General features: G+C 42.5%; 1 non-coding gene across 1 annotated transcript; it reads right to left on the bottom strand.

The window, feature by feature from the left end:
* Window positions 1-15,612: 15,612 nt before the first annotated feature.
* Window positions 15,613-15,671, bottom strand: LOC117077014. The gene has a single exon (XR_004434612.1). It is a non-coding gene; the product is annotated as a U7 small nuclear RNA (small nuclear RNA).
* Between the last annotated feature and the right edge of the window lie 4,464 nt (window positions 15,672-20,135).

Here is a 20,135-nt window from a genome sequence, read left to right as displayed (position 1 = left end):
TCTTCTATTGCAGGACTTCTCGGGGCTTTTGACACGCCAAAAGATGTAATGTACCTGTAAGAAGATTTAGAGTACGTAACGTTTTCCAAACGTATTTGATTACAGAGCATCTCATGATCCAGGTGCTCCATAGACTACTCTTGGGAAAAGTTGGGGTGTGGACCTTTCTCTTCCCTGTTTCCCAGTGTGGTGCTGCTTTCTCAGATTATTGGGAGGACTGCGGGAGCTCCTCCCTCCTGGGCATCCACTTGCATTCCTCAGGTGAGGAGTTGCTATCTGGGCCCCTCTGCAATCATGTCAGCTGCAAAGGAAGCTGAAAAACAATCAAGGAAAACACCTGCTGCGGATGTCTGTGAGTTCCAAGCCCTCTGCACTAGGATCTGATTGATCTCCTCTGTTTAACTTGCAGCGTTTGATTTTCGTGCTTTTGAGCTCTCGAGTCTGCTTTAACAATGCTGTTCTTGAAATATGCTGATAATTTCCTTTGAGACAACTGGCCTGCTCATTTCAAAATGACAAGTTTTCTCTTTCAGTACTTTAACTGTGAGCTCTCTTTCATTAAAGAAGAAAAGTTATCTTCTCAATTCTCATCCCTACGTGAAAGAACATGATGGGAAGAAGCCTTTGAATAATGAGCCATGACTTCTACTTCAAACTGCTTCCTCTGTTGATCCACGTGGAGAACCTCTTTCCACATCAGACGCCAGTGTTGGCCACCCCCCCACCCAGCCTGGCTCAGTCTTTAATAAGCAGGTAAGGGCATCTGTTTCCGGGGAGGAAGATGTTCCATGATGACTGGTTTCTAAGGACAGAAGGGTGGGCAGACATGTTGATGTTTTAGACCATTTGTGTTACTATCAAGGCATACCTGAGGCTGGGTAATTTATACAGAAAATAGGTTCAATTGGCTCATGATTCTGCCGGCTGGAAGATTACACATGTGGTGAAAGCCTCTGGCTGCTTCCACCCATGATGGAAGCTGAGGGGCAGCCAGCCTGTGCAGAGATCATAAGGCAAGAGAGAAAGCAAGAGGTGCACAGGGAGATGCCAGGCTCTTTAACAATGAGCTTTGTGGGAACTCATACAGCAAGGACTTACTCATTACCTTGAGGATGGCACCAAAAGACATTCATGAAGGATCGGCCCCTGTGACCCAGACACCTCCCAATGGGCTCCATCTCCAACATGGAGATAAAATTTCAACAGGAGGTTTGAGGGGACAGACATACAACAATAAGGTGAAGATTACTTGGAGAAAGCTGGAGGCCTGAGTCCTCAGCACTGTGCAACTGACAAAGAAGGAGGGGGAGAAGAAGAAAGAGGAAGATGAAGAAGAAAAGAAAAAGAGACGAAGATGTTTGTATTTTTGTAGTCCGTTCTCACAGAACAGAGTTCCTTGTTAGGCCAGGCTTTAAACACCCTGAAATCAGGGGCTGGTCATTCAGTAGCACTGTCTGCAATGCCCATACTGCTGGATACGAGGTTGCATGCGACCATGGTTTGCTGGAGAACAACAGTGAGATGTATGAGGCAGGGCTTTAGCCTCATACAGGATAGTAGGAGAGATGGATGGGTACAAGAGCCATTACCATGTAATAAGATATGGGATCTATGTGTGCATGGTATACTCAATAGTAGAGCAACACTTAGTAGAGAGAGTTTCTGTAGGCTGGGTCTGCAGAAGGCTTTATGCTAGTGGTCACCTTTGAGTTAAACCTTAAGGTTTTACAGGTAGCAAAAGCAAGAGCTGTATGTCATGACATTCACTGTGATCTCACCAGTGTCTGTTTCCTCCCACCTCTCCACTGCCTAACAGAAAACCAATTTTAATTCCGGCATCTACCTCTTGCCAACACAGGCTAAGCACTTTGGGAAATGCTTGACTGACTGTAAGCCAGTCAGCACTGTCCATTCCTCTGGCCATCTCATTATTTTGGTGAGAGTATTGTATTAATTATATTTTCTTATTTTCTGTATTCTTGATGCTCTGACATCTGGGTCCTCACTGACTGGAGAGAGACTGCCTCTTCTAGGGCTCAGAGATAGAGTAGCAAAAGGTCCACCCAGGTCTTTCAGAGGCAAACTAACAAATCCAGAGCTCATACTCTGAGCCACCTCTCCTATCTGGCTCTGGCACTCCAGGAAGCAATATTACCGTGCCTTAAATCAACCCAGGGCCCGGTATAGCCAACTTGGGCCAGCCCCTACACTCCAGAGCCCACTGAAATTATTCAAACTAAGCCCATTGAAATTATTCAAACTAGCCAGGCCTAAGCCTGCTTACTGTGCCTTGCCTAGCCTTTCCTATGGCAACCACAGTAAAGGCTCCTGGTCATGCTTTTCCCTCTCTCCCTCTGCCCTGAGATCCACCTTGGCATTTCCTCCTGCACCGGCAGGGATTGCTTCATCTCAGGAACTGTGAGTAACAAACTGTCTTTTCAGTGGTGGCCATTTCATAACCTATTGGCCTCATCATACCTGAATAATAATAAAGCCTATACTTTAAAGCAAGTATGACTTAAGTCCATGCAATCAGGGTAAATTTCTGGGGTCTGCTTGGAATTATGGCCCAGAAGCACTCTCTCTTTTCCAATGGATATCAGTGAGGAAAGGTTATGGTCTTTGTTGCATATGGCAGCCATCCAAAGATCACAAGAGGAGTCACCTGAGCTGGACAGAAGATTGGAGAGGTGGACACAGTCTTCGAGGACATCACTGAACCTCCAAGCCACTGACTAACTACACCCGAAGTCCACCTGTCTTGTCAGTCAACAGAGCTCCCTTTAGATAGTTTAAAGGCAGTAATATAATAAAGACTATTCAGAGGCTCAGAGAATGGTGGGAAGTAGTCTCTGGGTTGCATTTATAGGGATAGCTTCCAGCTCTCCTTTGCAGAACTGATGTGAAATGGAAACTGTTACTGCCATCGACCTGAGCTGCCTCTGCTTGGGCCAGCACCATGGATGCCCCCGGCCCTTGTCTTCTATAGCTGGCTTCAAACGGAGTGACCAACTCAGCTCAGGTTACTCAGGACTTTGCCAATTTTTGCACAGAAAGTCTCACATTCAGGACTCCCTCAGTGCCAGGCAAACCAGAATGGTTGGTCACCCTACTTCCCAATAGAAGTTATAGGAGAGTGCAACTGAGTGATAGAATCTATTTCCCTAGCAGCAAGAGGGAATGGGTCTCTTCATTGGAAAGGTGGGATTTACAATGTGGGGAATGACCAGAAATGTGGAGAGGATGTTTAAGCAATTTTGAGCAGTCAAGAATGACAAATGTGTTTAATACAATAAAGCATCATACCCAGACTTTCCAGGTCCATAAGCAAGATAAGGCGCTTGTAACTGGGCTTGCAACCAGAGCTCCCTACTTGATACAGAGGCTTTCAGCAGCTTCTATTCGAGAGCCACTGTGCTAAACTGAGAGCGAGTACCCTGGGGTTATTCACAAGAGGATGAGGTCTGATGTCTAGGGTTTTTCTCATAGGATTGCAGATTTACCATATTTTATCTTGTGGTGCCAGGGACAAAGATGTGAAAAATAAGCAAATAGATAGAAAGGGGGGCAATAAAATCCACTATTTATTAAATTAAAGAATAAATTTAATTTTTTAACCCTTGATGAACTGTGCCACCTTCTTGCAACTATGGCACCAAAGTCCAGACGACCAAGTAATAAGCCTAGAAGTCCCTGAATATATATCTGAATGAAGTAATGAGTGAGAGGCATAGAAGATGATGTTTCACGAGTCATTTATCAAACTGTCTGCCCTACAGTATTCAGCATCTGGAACAGCTCTGTCAACCTCACTTGCAGTTGCTGTTGAATCACATGTGACATGACAAGTCCCCAACAGGTCTGGGCTGGCAGCCAGCCTGCCTCCACTGCAGTGACACCTAGTGCAAAACCTGTATTTGCGGCTCAGCCTGTAAAAGAGGACCACCCACCCCTGTCCACCACCACCACGGTTGCCTGCCGTGGTTGTAGAACAAACTACAGGAGAATGTCACACATACCCTAGGGGACACATTCACTCTGCTCTTTGAAAAGTCCTTGCATAAACTGTGTCTCAGGTGAGCCCCTCCTATGTTGCCTGGAGAGACAGGCAGGATAGGTGTTGTGATGTCCATGTTAGAGTAAAGTAAACTCAGATCCCAAGAGAGTACAACACACCTGCTGTGATACCGTTTGTCACAGGTAGCTCTTTGCCTTTGATGGGTGAGAGAGACAAAGAAGGTGGCAAGACTAGTCTCATCTGTTAAATGTCATTCATCAAAACCAAAGTTGAGGTCAGGCACTGTCACTCACACCCATAATCCCAGCATTTTGGGAAGCCAAGGTGGGAGGATTGCTTGAGCCCAGGAGTTCCAGACCAGACTGGACAACATGGTGAGACCCTCATCGCTACAAAAAAAAAAAAAAAATTAGTGAGGTGTAGTGGTGTGTGTCTGTGGTCCCAGTTACTTAGGAGGCTGAGATGAGAGGATGGCTTGAGCCTGGGAGGTTGAAGCTGTAGTGAGCCCTGATTATGCTACTGTACTCCAACCTGGGTAATAGAGCCAGACTCTGTCTCAAAAAAAAAAAAAAAAAAAAAATGACAACAACAACAACAACCAAAGTTGATACTTTTAAAACATCAACTTTGATATCAACTTTTAAATATTTTAAATATTTTTAAAATATCGACTTTTATATATTTTAAAAATATTTCTAAATGTTCCCCAACTTTGGGCAGATTCATTTCATTCTATAGCAAATTGGTTTCTGCATTTGGGCTGAACCACTTGATAGACACATATTCTGCAGTTATATATATAATATATATTTTATACTCTACAGTAAGTTGCCTGAAGTGCCCAATATATTCTAAGAACACGAAAGAAACGATTCCAGAATAAATGATTTCCATCAGCCACTTGAAAGTGTCTGAGACCTCACTCATTTCTCTATTGTTCTGCCTCATTCTGTGGTAATTGCAGTGGATAAAACATTACCTGGTCTAAATTGTCTTGTCAATAGAACTTTCACTTTCTCTTTTGTGTGCCTCTGCTTCTCACTCCTATAGCCATTCAGACCCCGGCTTTGCTTCCTTTCATCTCTCCTGAGCCCTCGGCTTATGTCCACAGGGACTGGCTCTCTGTGGAGGAAAGAGGACTGGCTCTCTGTGTGGAGATTTCTGGCTCTCTCTTCAGGGTCCCAGCTCTGCTCTGTTCTCCTCGCCCCAGCCCTCACCTTCCAGCAGTGCATCTAAAATGGGCCCTTCTGCCCTATTTGCATTCCACGGCTCTCCCATCCAGTCCCCCACTGACCTCCCCAATCCTTCACTGTTTGAAGCAGAGGTAGGCATTTTCCTTGATTCCACCAAGCAGATTTTCAATTCCTAGGATTCTGGAGTTGAGCCTCAGGGATCGTCCGTAAAATCTTTTAGGTGGTGAGAGTGAGAAGCCACCTGAGACCAGGCCTGGGAGGGCCAAGGTTGACCTTGTCAGTGCAAGGTCAAAAGCTGTAGCGGAGAAAACCAGATGTTTTAGATGGTCATGAAGCCAAGCAAAAGAGATCGGGAGGCTCTGAGAGGCCACATGGGAACCTGGTTCTTGTGGAGATCCCAGTTCTGGGAACCAGCCCTTTGGAACCTGACCACTTTTCCCGTCTTTGCCCTGTTTTGCTTAAGTGGCAGGGAGGGGGATTCTGTTTATTGTACTCCTAACCATGGCTGCTTCTGACCTCACCTGTAATTTGCTGGGAAGTTCTAGCTAACAGCACCTGCCCCACATTCACTGCAGCTTTATTCTGCCTCTAGCTTTACCATGTCAGGAGGAAATCTGATATAATCTCATCTCTCTACATTATGGGCTAAACTGTTTCCCCCCAAAAGTTCACGTGTTGAAGTCCTAACCTCCAGGACCTCAGAATGCAACTGTATTTGAAGACATGTCCTTTAAAGAGATAAACAAATTAGAATAGAATGAGGTCATTAGGGCAGACACTACTGCCATATGAATGCCGTCCTTACAAGAAGAGAAGCCTAAGACAGAGATGCACTCCAAGGGAGGACCATGTGAGGATGCAGGGGGCCATCTGCAAGCCAAGGAGAGAGACCTCAGGAGAAACCAACCCTGCTGACACCTCAATCTTGAACTTCCAGTCTCCAGAATTGTGAACAAGTAATAGAGCTGAGGGCAGCCAGCCACCAATTTTCATTGCTCAGGGAAAAATCTTGGAACCAACCTTACCTCCTTCTTTCTCCCAAACCCTACCTCCCACTCATCAGGAAACCCTGCTGGTTCCACCCTCACTGCTGGCTCTTCTCTTCTGCTTGCTCCCACACTGATCTCAGTACCAGCCGGCTGGAGAGTTTCCTAAAAGGTCCGAAAGACTGCTTCTGCCACTGCCTTCTATAATCAAACTCAACATAGCAGCCAGCATCAGATACGTTTGCTCTTCTGCCCAAAAGCCTCCACTCCAAGTAGAAGCCAATCCTGAGAGCAGCCTGCAGGATCCTACATTCTCCAACTTGCTGTGACCTTCTGACCCAGCTCTGACCTCTTCCTTCTTATTCTCAATCCACCATGCAGGCTGGACAAGCTCTGCCTCGGAGACTTCACCTGGCTGCTCTAGCTCCTGCCTGGAAGACCCTTCTCCCAGGTGCCTGCTTGGCTAATTCTCTCACCTCCCTCTAGTTTGGGCTCAGATATTCCCTCCTCACCATATCCGGGGTGGCCAATGAGTCCACACTCACTGTCACTCTCCCCTTCTCTGCTCCACCTGTCCTTGTGTGCAGTGTACATGTGACCTTCTAACACACTACAGGGGACCCTTGAACAACATGGGGGCTAGGGCACTGACCCCCTTCGCAGTCAAAAATCCACATATAACCTTTGACTCCCCCAAGACTTACCTACTAATAGCCTACTGTTGACTAGAAGATTTACTGATAACATATGCAACCCATGACCACGTATTATGTATATGTCTTATATACTGTGTCCATACAATAAAGTAAGTCAGAGAAAAGAAAATATTAAGAAAATCATAAGGAAGAGAAAATACATTTCCTATTCATTAATTGGAAATGGATTGTCATAAAGCTCTTCATCCTCATGGTCTTCATGTTAAGTAGGCTGAAGTAAAGGAGGAAAAGAGAAGTTCTTCTTGCTGTCTCAAGGGTGGCAGAGGTGGCAGAAGATCCACATATGAGTAGACCTCAAGTGGTTCAGGGCCGATTTGTATTTACTCTATCTACTCATTGTGTTGAATGCTTACTGCCAGTCCCTCCCTTCCCCATCCACCACTGTGCTACAATAGGAACCCCAGGAGGGCAGGGACCTAAGTCTGTTTTTGTTTGTTTGCTTGTTTGTTTCATTTTGTTTTGTTTTTGGAGACAGAGTTTCGCTCTTGTTGCCCAGGCTAGAGTGCAATGGCATGATCTTGGCACGCTGCAACCTCTACCTCCTGGGTTCAAGCAATTCTCCTGCCTCAGCCTCCTGAGTAGCTGGGATTACAGGCATGCACCACCACGCCTGGCTAATTTTGTATTTTTAGTAGAGATGAGGTTTCTCCATGTTGGTCAGGCTGGTCTCGAACTCTCAACCTTAGGTGATCCACCCACCGCAGCCTCCCAAAGTGCTGGGATTACAGGCGTGAGCCACTGTGCCTAGCCTGGTTTTTTTTTTTTTTTTTTTTTTTTTGAGACAGAGTCCACCCTCTCACCCAGGCTGGAGTGCAGTGGCATGACCTGAGCTCACTGCAACCTCCGCCTCCCAGGTTCAAGTGATTCCCATGCCTCGGCCTACCAAGTAGCTGGGATTACAGGGGTGCACCACCATACCCGGCTAATTTAGTAGAGATGGGGTTTCACTGTGTTGGCCAGGCTGGACTTGAACTCCTGACCTCAGGTGATCCACCCACCTTGGCCTCCCAAAGTGTGGGGATTACAGGCGAGCCACCACGCCCAACTCTAAGTCTGTTTTGTTCCCTGATGTAACCCAAGTTTCTAGAACAGTGCCTGGCACAAAGCAAGCGCCTAATAGAGAATGGCTGACGGAATAAATAGAACTTCTCACTAAAGTCCACCCATTTCCTTAAGTCTGGGGCTATGGGGGCGTCTTTAACCACGAGTCTCCTTTCCTGCCTAAACCTTCCCACTCAAGTCCAGCTGCTGCTGCTTCCCAGCCAGCTCTTGTTTGACTCCTCCTGTTCCCTCAGAGACCTGACTGGAGCTCAAATCTGCCCCACCCCCATCCAGCTGCAGAGCATCGACTCATCCCCTTACCCCAACAGGTCCTGAAATCACCTATTAATCTTGTAAAATGTTGCTTTTATCCTACCACTCCATTGCTCTAAAAACACCCACCACCCCTCTCTTAGCTGTTGGATCAAGTTCAGGTATAGCAGCCTGAGAGCCAAGCTCCATTTGCATCGGCCAGGGATCCAGGGCCTGTCCTCCTCCACCACAGCTGTCTGTGGTTGAGAACACCTCCCAGAACGCTCACCCTCATATCTGAACCGTACCCATCCTCCAAAGCCCAACTCAAACCCTCCCCTCAACCCTTCCTTGGAACTCCAGCCCACACCGATGGGTCCATTCTCTGACTTCTCCCAACAACAATTGAGGGCAGCTCCTGATTTAAAAGTTGGATCAATGCAGCAGGAGATTAAGGACAATAAACCTTTTATCATTTGGAAATCCCCAAGAGATTTTGATAGCAACCTGGCTTGCTGTCCGTCATATATATTACATCTTAAATTTTCTGTTAACCTCTTAAGTGTCCATATCCAGCATTTGCCACTTTATTTATTGCCTTACTATCTATTTCACATATGCATGCTCTGTTTGTCAAACAAGGAAATAAGTTCCTTGAGGGTAAAGGCTGGTTTATACAGTGATACGCTGATTAGAAATTCCTCAGGAACAAGGCTCATTTATTCAAAATCAACTATGCTCAAAAATAAAAACAAAACATCTTCATAAATCATTCTAAGCAGAGCTGCCAGCTTGCAGCTGCATGTCAGAAATATTTCAATGCACAGTTTTGGTTTGTCTCTACCGATTCTGAAGTCAACAAGACCCGTCTTGGGGAGAATCTGCAGTCTGGGAAGTTTGCTCTTGGCATGCAGAGCCTCCTCATTTCCAACTTAAGCTTCAGCAGCACCATTGTCAGGTCCCTGAAAGGCGCACATCTCCACCTCCGCACTTCGCCAACCTCCTGCAGAGTGGCTGGACCTGGGAGACTGCTCTTTTTCTTCATGGATGCATTGAAACTGACTCCCTCTGCACTGTGTGCACTACACTCACTCTTAGAAGGTATGAGATTTTTTCTGAAAGCAGAGATGTTCTTCACCTTCTTCATCCGTGCACTCCAGTGATCTAGAATAGAGCTTGGCACAAGGTAAATACTCAATAAATATTTGTGGAATCGGTGATTGTTATCTCAATGGGCATTTATACTTTCAACCTTTTATCTCCAGTTGTTTCATAAATGGTTGAAGACTTGTCAATCACCTACATGGCAGAAATGTTCTCCCTCCCCATACCTTCTTAAGCAAAAATGCCCCTGAGGTTATAATTAGGCTGGTCAATCCGACCTGTAGCTGGCCTGGCCTCCTTCTGGAGGAGGTGATTCATGGAGACTTTCCCATTGTCTTTCCAGCTCACTGCCTGATTCTTGTAGAGGACAAGCTGTGGTGGGATCCCTTTCTCATGGCCCATCCTCATCATGTCTACAGACTCATCCAGCCCCTCTTTTGAGCTCCCTTCTCTCCAGGGCTCTCCTCTATCACTTACCTCTGCAAAGGTCAAGCATTCACCCTTAACAATGACCTAATTCTGCCCTCCCTTCCCCTCCCTAGGACTTCCAAATGCACCATTTTATGTTGCCTCTATTTGGGATCTGATTTAAGGACTTTTCTTAGTAAAATCTCTCTTTTCTGACATCCTGGAGAATCCTATATCATTTATCTTCCTGGTTCAGAAGTTTCTAACAAAGATAATCTGCCTGGTAAAGAAACCTGCTTGCTAACAGAGCTATAATTTGGGTGCTTTTAAAAAACCTCCCAAGGAATTATATCCAGGACAAAAAAATCTTCATGGAGCTGAATTTAATCATTAGCAGCTCAAGGACAGGAACCCATAGGGTACATTTTTGGTTTTATTTTTTTCCTCACTGTTTGTAGAAGTCCTAGGCCCAGCATAGACCTGTAATAAACACCTGTTGAATAATTGTTGAATAACTGATTGATTGACAGCCTGCTGAGCATGCCGGATGTTTCTGTCTGGCTACAATGTCTGGGTTTTTCTTTTCTTCAATAAAAGTTGTTATGATTTGCACTGCAATTATTCACCAGATTTTCCTCATGTGCTCTTTCTTTTTCTTTTTCTCCCAGCTTTTCATTTTGAAAAGTTGAAGTTACAGATAAAAGTTGAAAAAAACAGAATAATAACCCCATTATGCTCTCTACCTGGATCCAACAACGAGTGCTTCCCCACATTTGTTTTTATCTCTTGCTATATCTATGCCTATATTTTTATAACTCTCTACAATATAAATACTTTCGTTGCTGGGTCATTGGAAAGTAAGTTGCAGACATCAAGAACTTTACCCATAAATACTCCAGCACACAGCTCCTAAGAATGAGGACATTTTTCTAAGTAACCACAATAGCAATATCACAGCTAAAAAGATTAATAATAACTCCAGAATATAATCTAATATCCCTTCATTTATTCTCAAATTGGAAAAGCTTGCCTTTTGATCAGAAAATGACTTTGCTTTCCAAAGTGGAATTCTAGTCCTAGTTCCCCACAGATCCATTAGGATTTATAGGTATAGTCAAGATGTACAGTTCACGTAAGAGTTGCATTCTCTGGTTCTGGTATGACAAAGGGAAGTTCAGGCCCCAGAATGGTCTTTTTCTAGGGTAGACCAGGTCCGTCATCAAGCAGGACCAGGGAGATGTTGCTTTGGGACTCTGAGGGTTGCCATGAGCCCCCACATAGCTGTTAGAGTTTCTAACCCCACAGCTCCACAGTGTATGCTTGCTCTGTTTCTTTCTAAAATCCCTGTTTCTACTCTCCTTTGTCTACTTGCATTGGCAAATGGAAACACTATACACTATTCAGTTCCACTCTTGGCAGTTCTGATTCAGTAGGTCTGGGATGGGAATCTCGAGAAATTTTATTTTTAAAAAGCTCTCCAAGATCTGCAATCTGGCAGGGGGAGGGGGGAATGGAAAATCCCTCATGAGTTACGTGGTCTGCCTACACAGCTCTGCACATCTTATGTATATGTGTTTGTGGGTTTCTGTGAAATGTCTCCAATTATCTTTGGAAGTGAGTGGAGTATAAACTATAAATAAACGAGAGACTTTCTCAGAACATCTATGTGCAGTGGGACCAGTCTTGGGGACTCTGCAGCTGAAGGTGCGGGACGGTGGAGAGAGGCTGTGAACTTTGAGGGAGATGACCGGCTGGGTCTGTGTTTGGTGCTGCCATTGGCCAATGACATGGATAGTTTGGACAAGTTGCCTGAGTTTTCTGAGCCTCAGTTTGTCATCCTCTAAGATGAGCAGAGTAATATACACCTCATGAGACCTTGAGGTCGTGCATGTGAAAGTGCTTTGTAAACTACCTGCAGGGGTCTAAGCTGAGCCAGATATAAGTTCACCCAAGAGTCGTATCTACCTGGGGGCAGGGGCAGGGGCAGGCACACCAGGAACCGGTACTGGAGGAGCTGTGGGGCCTCTTGGGAAGAAGCTTACCCTAAAGGTAGCAACCACAGGCAGGACAGGTAGGAAACGGGAAGGGGCATTGCTGGGGTTAGGGAAGTATCATCTGGGGCCAAGAGGGTTCCACTGGCTCCTTTCCCCAGGACATAGGGAGGAAAGGGCTGTGATACAAGAGCGTACACGAACGAAAAGCACTGGCTGGAGATCATCTATGTGGAATGTGGACAGGGCAAGGTGCCCGTAGCCCCTATGGCTGAAGGAATAAATGGAACTCACTAAAGTCCACCCATGCCCTTAAGTCTGGGGCTATGGGGGCGTCTTTAACCACGAGTCTCCTTTCCTAGCACTCCTGACACTGGCCTCCTCCTTCCTAGGCCCAACTCTCAGGCTCACTCAGGGACAGCCTGGGCTGGTGGGGCATCAGCAGAGGCCATAGTGCTATGAGTGCTGGCTGGCGGCACCATGACATCTTCCCTGGGAGCCTGAGATGAGAGGGTACACAGTGGGGAAGGTGGGGACAAGAAGACTGCCTCTCAGCAGAATGTCCCCAGGATCCCCTAAGTCCCCATGATGCTGTGTTTGGTTGAGTTCCTGCCCCACCCTATCCAGGTAACTGCTGTCTTGCCTAATGGGGAAGATTCCTTTCCCCCGCGTACCCCACCCCTACCCGGCATGTGGCCAAGTGCCTCCTAGTGACTCACTCTCCCTGACTCTGCTACTCGCTGAGCTGCCTTGGGCAAGGCACTTAACAGCACCCTGCTATCAAACTGAAATAGTGAGAGCAGTTACTTGATAGGACTGTTGTGAAGATTTAATAAAATAATACACAAACAGTGCCTGGCATATGGTAAGCAATCATTAATGTTTATATGTTCAGGGCAATTGATTCCTTTAACCTAAATCCCATTGATAAACTATTTCTCAGTCACAATTCAAGTCAAGCAATTTCTGGGAAGACAGCAGCAGGTGGTTAACACTGTCTGCTGGGTGTGGGGATTTTGAGCTTAGTGTCACTAAGAGCTGCTCACTGAGGATAGAACTGTAGTACTTTGAAATGGTCCCTCTCATTAAAGACAGCCCACTGTGGGTCCTGGGAGTATGATAGGGCCTGGGCAAGCTCTTTAACATCTTCTTTTTATAATAACCTCCATAGAAAAGTGCTTTCAGTTTGGTAGGAGGGGTGTGCAAACGATTTCCAATTATCCAATTTCAGTGTTTAATATTTTGTTCCTTTTAAGCAGTCATAATTTTGTTTCTCCTTTTCTCCTGATTGGGTATTGTCCTCCTTTAAAGTATTTTAGAAAAAGGGAAATTGGACAATCAGATTATAAGAAAGGTTCTATTGTGCAAAATCACAGTATATCATTAAATTGTACAGGGCTCCCGACATCTCTGATAATGGTAACTGGTACAGTGAATTGGCAGCAGAAATGCTGAAGCTATATTTACGTGCTGCTACAAATATGTAGTGTTCTTACTGTACTATACAGTCAGGAAAAAGCCCTAAGGGCTTCTGGCATGAAAATATTACATTGATAAATGACAGCCATGGTGCTGAACGGTACCAGGGTCTGACAAGAGGGCAAGTCAATGTATACAGAGTTTCCTACTTACCTGTAAACACTAGAAATCATGCACAAGTGGTTGAAAGTGTCTGTGGAGATATGTTAGGAAAGTAAATGAAGGTAGAAGAAAGACAAGGAGGGGACGTATATATGCCAGCTGCCTAAGGAAGCAAGTTGTAGTATTGTCTGGAGACTTGGGCTGTGTGGTTGTTGCAGTGGAATGTTTTCAGGTTTCTGCCTTTTTCCTAACCAGCAGAATGAACTTCAGGGTCACCACATTGCAAGTAAAACCACTTTTAAAGAAAACGATTTTGAACGTACAAAAAAAGTTGCAAAAACAGTGCAGAGAATTCACCTATGTCCTTTATCCAGACTTGTCATTTTAAAATATTTTGCCACTTTTTAAAATCATCCTCTGTCTATATTTTTCTTGAATCTTTTGAAAGCAGCCTGTGTATGTCATGCCCCCTTAACCCTTGACACTTTAGTTTATATTTCCTAATAAATATCATCTTTCCTAACATTCTATGCAACTATAGCACAGTTAGCAAAATCAGAAAATTTGACATTATACTATTTACCATACTGTACCATGGTATATCAGACTAAGATATTACCCACTTTATAGTCCATAGTTCTATTTTGTTCATTGTCGTACTCATGTTCTCCACAGTATTTTTACTCTCCACTCCAGGGGCTTTATTGCATTTAGTTATCACGTCTCTTTAGATTCATTAATCTGGGACATTTCCTTACTCTTTCTTTGTCTTTCACAATAGACAAAGTGACATTTCTGAAAAATACACACCACTTATTTTACAGAATATTCCCCAATTTGTTTTCTTGATATTTATTCACAAATCAGGTTATACATCCTTGGCCAGAATACAAAAACCATGATGCTGTCACCTTCTTAGGGTCTCTCTGCAGACTCAGGATATCCATCTGACCCTCACGAGTGATGCTAGTTTTGGTCAACTGGCCAAAGTGCTGCCTGTTTCTCCACCAGCTACTAATTCCCGCATCCCCCTCACCACCACCACCCACACCCAGCAATGAATAATATGTCTATTATGCAACTAACAAATGTCTGTTGAAAGACATTTGAAGACCTTATAAATCTCCTCCTTTTCATTACACTCCTCACCTAACCACTTCAGCATCCATTGAGGTGTCTTCTCCAAACAAACCTTTACTGCGATGGTTGTGAGATGGCGACCCACCCTTCCCTGAATGTCTATCAGTTGGCATTCTACTCAAAGAGTTCTCCCTTTTTTCCATTTATTTATTATCGCTGTGTATACCTAGATTTCTACTTTATTCAGTGTTTATTTTGATGCATATATTGTCTTACATTTAGCCAGTGGGGCCCCTTCAAGCTGGCTCCTATGTCCTTTTAACATTGTGCTGTCTTTCTGCTTCTCTCTTTCTCTCTCTTTCACTCTTTCTGCCCTTCCTTACTTTCTAGTACAACAAGATGTTCCAGGCTCATTTAATACCCTCTAGACTCCAGTCCTGGAATCAATAATTTCTCCAGTGAAATCTTACAGTGGAGAATGGTATTTAGAAACCAAGATCTGGGTGCAAGGGGTGCTCATTGCTACTGGGATATTATTAATCAGTGCCCTTTAAGTGGACAGATCTAGGAAATATATATGTGTATTTATTTAAATATGCATACATATGAGCATAGATATGTGTGTGTATATGAAATAATGAGTTCATACTGCTATATCTGATTCCAAATCTACTCCACAGCAATCTTTCTTGCCTTCTTCCATCCCATACTATATCTCCCTTCTTCCATAGTGAAAATCCTAGCTCCCCAAAACAATGTATTTTCTGATTTTCTCAATTGCATACTATGCATAAAATAATTTAATTGCTATACCCATAACACCATGAAAAAAAATAAAGGGTTTTAAAATTCTTTCCAGTTCTAATCTGACAGCACATAGCTGGCAAACAAAGTTATGAATATTGATTTTTTTAACCTTTATATTATTCATTTATAATGTAATGGGATTCAGATATTTCTGTTTGAATTCAGTTTTTATTCCTCTCCCCTCAGCTTTCTTGATTTTATTTTGTTTTTTGTTTTTTTAATATAGAGAACACTATCATGTTTCCAAAATTTAAGCCTGGAAAAACAGTACACTCAAAGAAGCATCAATTCTTCTCCTATCCCTTCTACTTTTTCCTCCCACCCCTTCTAGGTAACCAATTCAATTGCTTTCTGGCTTACCACTATTGTGTACGTGAGTGTGTATGTGTGTTTTGCCAAAATACGCAGATACATGTATCTTTTCTTTTCCGCATGGAGTATTTTCCAGTGAAAACCAGCAAACCTAGACAAATTCTAAAAGAGCTATAACACTTACATGTATGTTTTCTAGTCCCTTCTTTGTCACAGAAAATGTAGCAGATGATATATACCCTACTGCAACTTCCTTTTTTCATTTAACAAAATATCCTGGATATTACCCTATATCTGTTCACAGATGTCATCCTTTTTATTTTATTTTAATTTAATTAATTTTTTTTGTAGTCTTGCCAACAGAATGTTTTGTCAAGCTTCTGATTTTTTTACCTGTTTGATGGGAGGATAAATAGTATATTTTGTAGTTTTAATTTACAACTCTATTACGAGGAAAGTTTAATGTCTTTTCATATGTTTATGGACTCTTTGTAGATCTTTACTATGAATTGCCTGTTCATGATTTTCCCCATTTTTTATAGGAGATTTGGGGTTTTTCCTTAATGTTTAAGTACTTTGTATGTCAGAGATATTACCCTTTTATCCATAATGTTGTGGAAATAATTTCTCCCAACTTGTCATTTGTGGTTTTTTCAAATTGTGACAAAATACACGTAACATAAAATTTACTATCGTAACCATTTTAAGTGTATAATTCTGTGCCATTAAGTACATTTACCATCCATCTCCAGAATGTTATCATCCCCAACTGAAACTCTGAACTCATAAACAATAATGGGAACTCCCCATTCCTCTCTTCCTCAAGCCCCTGGTGACTGCCATTTTACTTTTTGCCTCTACAATTTTGGTTACTGTAGGAAACTCATGTAAGTGAAATCATTTGGTATTTGTCTTTTTGTGTCTCGCTCATTTCATCTAGCATATCATCCTCAAGGTTCATCCATGTTCTGGTATGTGTTAGAATTTTCTTCTTTTTTAGGGCTGAATAATATTCCACTGTATGGATATACCACATTTTGTCCATTTATCTGTTGATGGACATATGTGTTGTACCACCCTGTGGCCACTGTAAATAACACTGATATGAATGTGGATGTACAAACATCCGTTTGAATCCCTGCTTTCAATTCCTTTATGTATACAATCAGAAATGGAATTGCTGGATCACATAGTAATTCTACATTTAATTTTTTGAGGAACCACTATACCATTTTTGACAGCAGTGCATAAGGGTTCCAGTTTCTCTACATCCTCACCAACACTTGTTATTTATTTATAAAATGGTTTATAGGTTGGGCGCAATGGCTCATGCCTGTAATCCCAGCACTTTAGGAGGCTGAGGCAGGTGGATCGTGAGGTTAGGAGTTCAAGCCCAGCCTGGCCAATATGGTGAAACCCTGTCTCTATTAAAAATACAAAAATTAGCTGGACATGGTGGCACATGCCTGTAGGCCCAGCTGCTCAGGAGGCTGAGGCAGGAGAATGGCTTGACCCCAGGAGGTGGAGGTTGCAGTGAGTCGAGATTGTGTCACTGCACTTTAGCCTCGGCGACAGAGCAAGACTCCATTTCAAAAAAAAAAAAAAAGTTTTATATAATAGCTATCCTAATGGATATGAAGTGGTATCTCACTGTGGGTTTTTGTTATGTTTTTTTTTTTCATAATCAACACTGGAGGTACATTACACTTTGTCCTCATGAATTCTAGTTGTTCTCATGAGACATATTTTGTCTTTGTAGTTTCAACTTTGCCTTTGAAGTGTGCCATGTCACATCTAGCTATTCTTCTGATTCCCAGGTCTACAAACTACAGCGACTTCAGATGTGCCCCATGTACAATGGAAAGGCTTCCATAACCTGTTTTCTTCTACCTCTAACATTGTCTAAAGTCTAATCCCTATCATATATCCCTTATTCCATCAAACTAATAATGATTTTACTTTGCAGATCAAATCCTAATGATATATAATTGATAAGTGTTTAGGAAGTGAGGTTTTGGGCTATAAATTGTTCCTCTTCATCTCATGTAATGCTTTTTGGCTTACTCTACTTTGTTTGATATCAGAATTACAGCACCTGCTTTTTTAGAGTTGGGGTTTCCTTTATGCCTACATTTGAAAATCTTTTCTTTTAAAGGGCGAACTGAGCCCACTTGTAAATTGGTATGACTGATGTGGGTTGGTCTCAGCTCTATCATATTGTTTCCTATTGTAACTACTGCATTACTGTGTTTCTTTCATTATTTGGTATGTATTCTTTGCTATTTTTAGAACTTTTGGGGTTTTAGAATAGGGTTTCCAGTATTTGGGAATATGTATATTTTTAGTGATTTTTACTTATATTTTTAATATATTACCCCTAATTCCTATTTTTTGTTTCTAACCTTTTAACATTTGGTCTGTCAGTTTTACACGGTATCCTTTCATTCCTACCTGCTACTGATATTGCAGACAATGATATTATTCTATTTTCCCTTCGCTCTTCCCCTTCTCCTCTAGTTGTCATTAGTTGCACCTGTTCTAAGTTTATCAGAAAGTATAATGTGTATACACTATTCTTTCACCTACTGAATATACAAAATGTTCTCCGCTAGTCACTCTGCTGGCTTCCTCAGCTGTCTCTTGGTTGGAGGAAGCTCATTCTCTAAGATTCCTCATGAAAGGCCCATGTGTGTGATGTTCTCTGAATTTTTGCATTCAGGTCACATCTCTTTGCCTATAACCTTGACCCTTGAGGGCTGGGGTATAAAAATCACTGCCTGGTACTTTTTTTTTTGTGATGGAGTCTTGCTCTGCCACCCAGGCTGGAGTGCAATGGCATGATCTCAGCTCACTGCAACCTCTGCCTCCTAGGTTCAAACGATTCTTCCACCTCAGCCTCTCAAGTAGCTGGGATTACAGGCACCCGCCATCACACCTGGCTAATTTTCACATTTTTTTTTAGCGATAGGGTTTCACCATGTTGGCCAGGCTGGTCTGACCTCGAGTGATCCACCCATCTCGACCTCCCAAAGTGATGGGATTACAGGCGTGATCCACCATGCCTGGCCTGCCTGGTACTTTTGTTCCTTGTTAATGCTGCTCCACTGTTGCCTGGCTTTGCCTGTTGCTGTTCAGAAGTCTGATGCCAGCATAAATTTTTATCTGTATAAGCAATTTGATATTTTTTGCCTTTAAAATCTAATCATTTTACTAAAATATATTTTGGAGTTGATAATTCCAGATCATTTCCCAAGGTACATGGAAGTCACTTTTGACATGTACATTTAAATTTTCCCTTATTCCTGGATTATTTTCTGGGGTTATAGTTTTAATATTAGTTAGATTTTATCGTTTAATGTTTGTACTTTAGGGACTCCAGTTACGTGTATTTTGGTCTTTCTTTCCTGGCTTTTATTTTAACCTCTTCTCTCTGAACCTTTTTACTTCTATGTTTATATTATTTTCAATTTCTTGATTGTTTTCTTGCCATTCTTTGGTGTCCTTTTACATATTTTCATTTGAATATATTCTCCCTTGGACACTTTATAATTATTCTTTGTTTCTGGGATAGTTTTTGTCATTATTTGCAATTTCCTTCTTGAATTTGCTCAACCCTTGTTGCATTTCTTCCTAATTTTTGTCTAGTATGTCTTTAGTTTTTGAAATTTCTTATTCTAGCTGTATGTGTGTGTGTATATATGTGTATACAAATACATGACACTTTGTTCAGTTCGATATGTGGTATTACAATTTTCTTATGCTTCATGGTTTTTATTGTGGGGGTTTTCATCAGCGAAAATGTTATGATTTTTTTTTTGTCATCAGAAATGTGATTATTTTTCTGTTTTCTTTTTGCAGAATCTTTATATGCAGTTGATTTGATGTTTTTCTGTTACTAGTCATTTTGAGGCAGGGTTCCCAGTTCAAGAGTGTTCTATCTGTGTACTGAAATGCAGTTTTTAATAGATAATGTTGGTGTTTGGGGAGGGGACTGGCGGTTTTTTTTATTTCTGCAGGATTTGTAATTTTCCCTTCTGACTTCCTTCTTTCCCTTCACTGCCAGGCCTCTGAAGGACATTATCTTTTTTGTATTTATCTGACTTTTTCCCAGAAGCAAGGCTCCTTCAAGGCTCCCATCTCGTCCCATTTTCTTTCAAATCTCTTCCCTTGATCAATAAGGCACCTGACCTCTGTTCAGTTTTTAGTTCTTGGTGTTGGACTTTCTATTTATAAAGAGATGACAACCCTGTACTTCACTTAAGTCGTTGACAATAGCGAAGGGAGCTCAGTTGGAATCTGATGTCTTTTCTTTCTTCTACTTAAGTAATTTAATGTTCAGTTCATAGTATTCTCTCTAAGTAATGCTGAAGGCTTGTTTGTTTTTGTTTCGTTGAGGATATGGGTAGGGATATATTCAGGCAGCTGCCATTATCCTCTGACTGAGAAGCTCCTGAAAACATTTAACATATCAAGTTCTAAGTAAAATTTCTCTCTTCCTTAGGAAACACTGGAAACTGCGTGTTACAAGGGCATCACCAAGGTTAACAGATTCTGTTACAAGACAGATCGTTTTCTTGTATCATTCAAGATGCTTGGTGTGCTTTTTAAAGAAAGCAATGAATGAGAACGAAAAGATTTTAAACAAT

This window comes from Trachypithecus francoisi, unplaced genomic scaffold, assembly GCF_009764315.1.
Source record: "Trachypithecus francoisi isolate TF-2019V2 unplaced genomic scaffold, Tfra_2.0 Lachesis_group5, whole genome shotgun sequence".
NCBI lineage: Eukaryota > Metazoa > Chordata > Mammalia > Primates > Cercopithecidae > Trachypithecus > Trachypithecus francoisi.
Note: the sequence above shows the minus strand (reverse complement) of the source record. Positions and strands in the feature narration are given on the sequence as shown.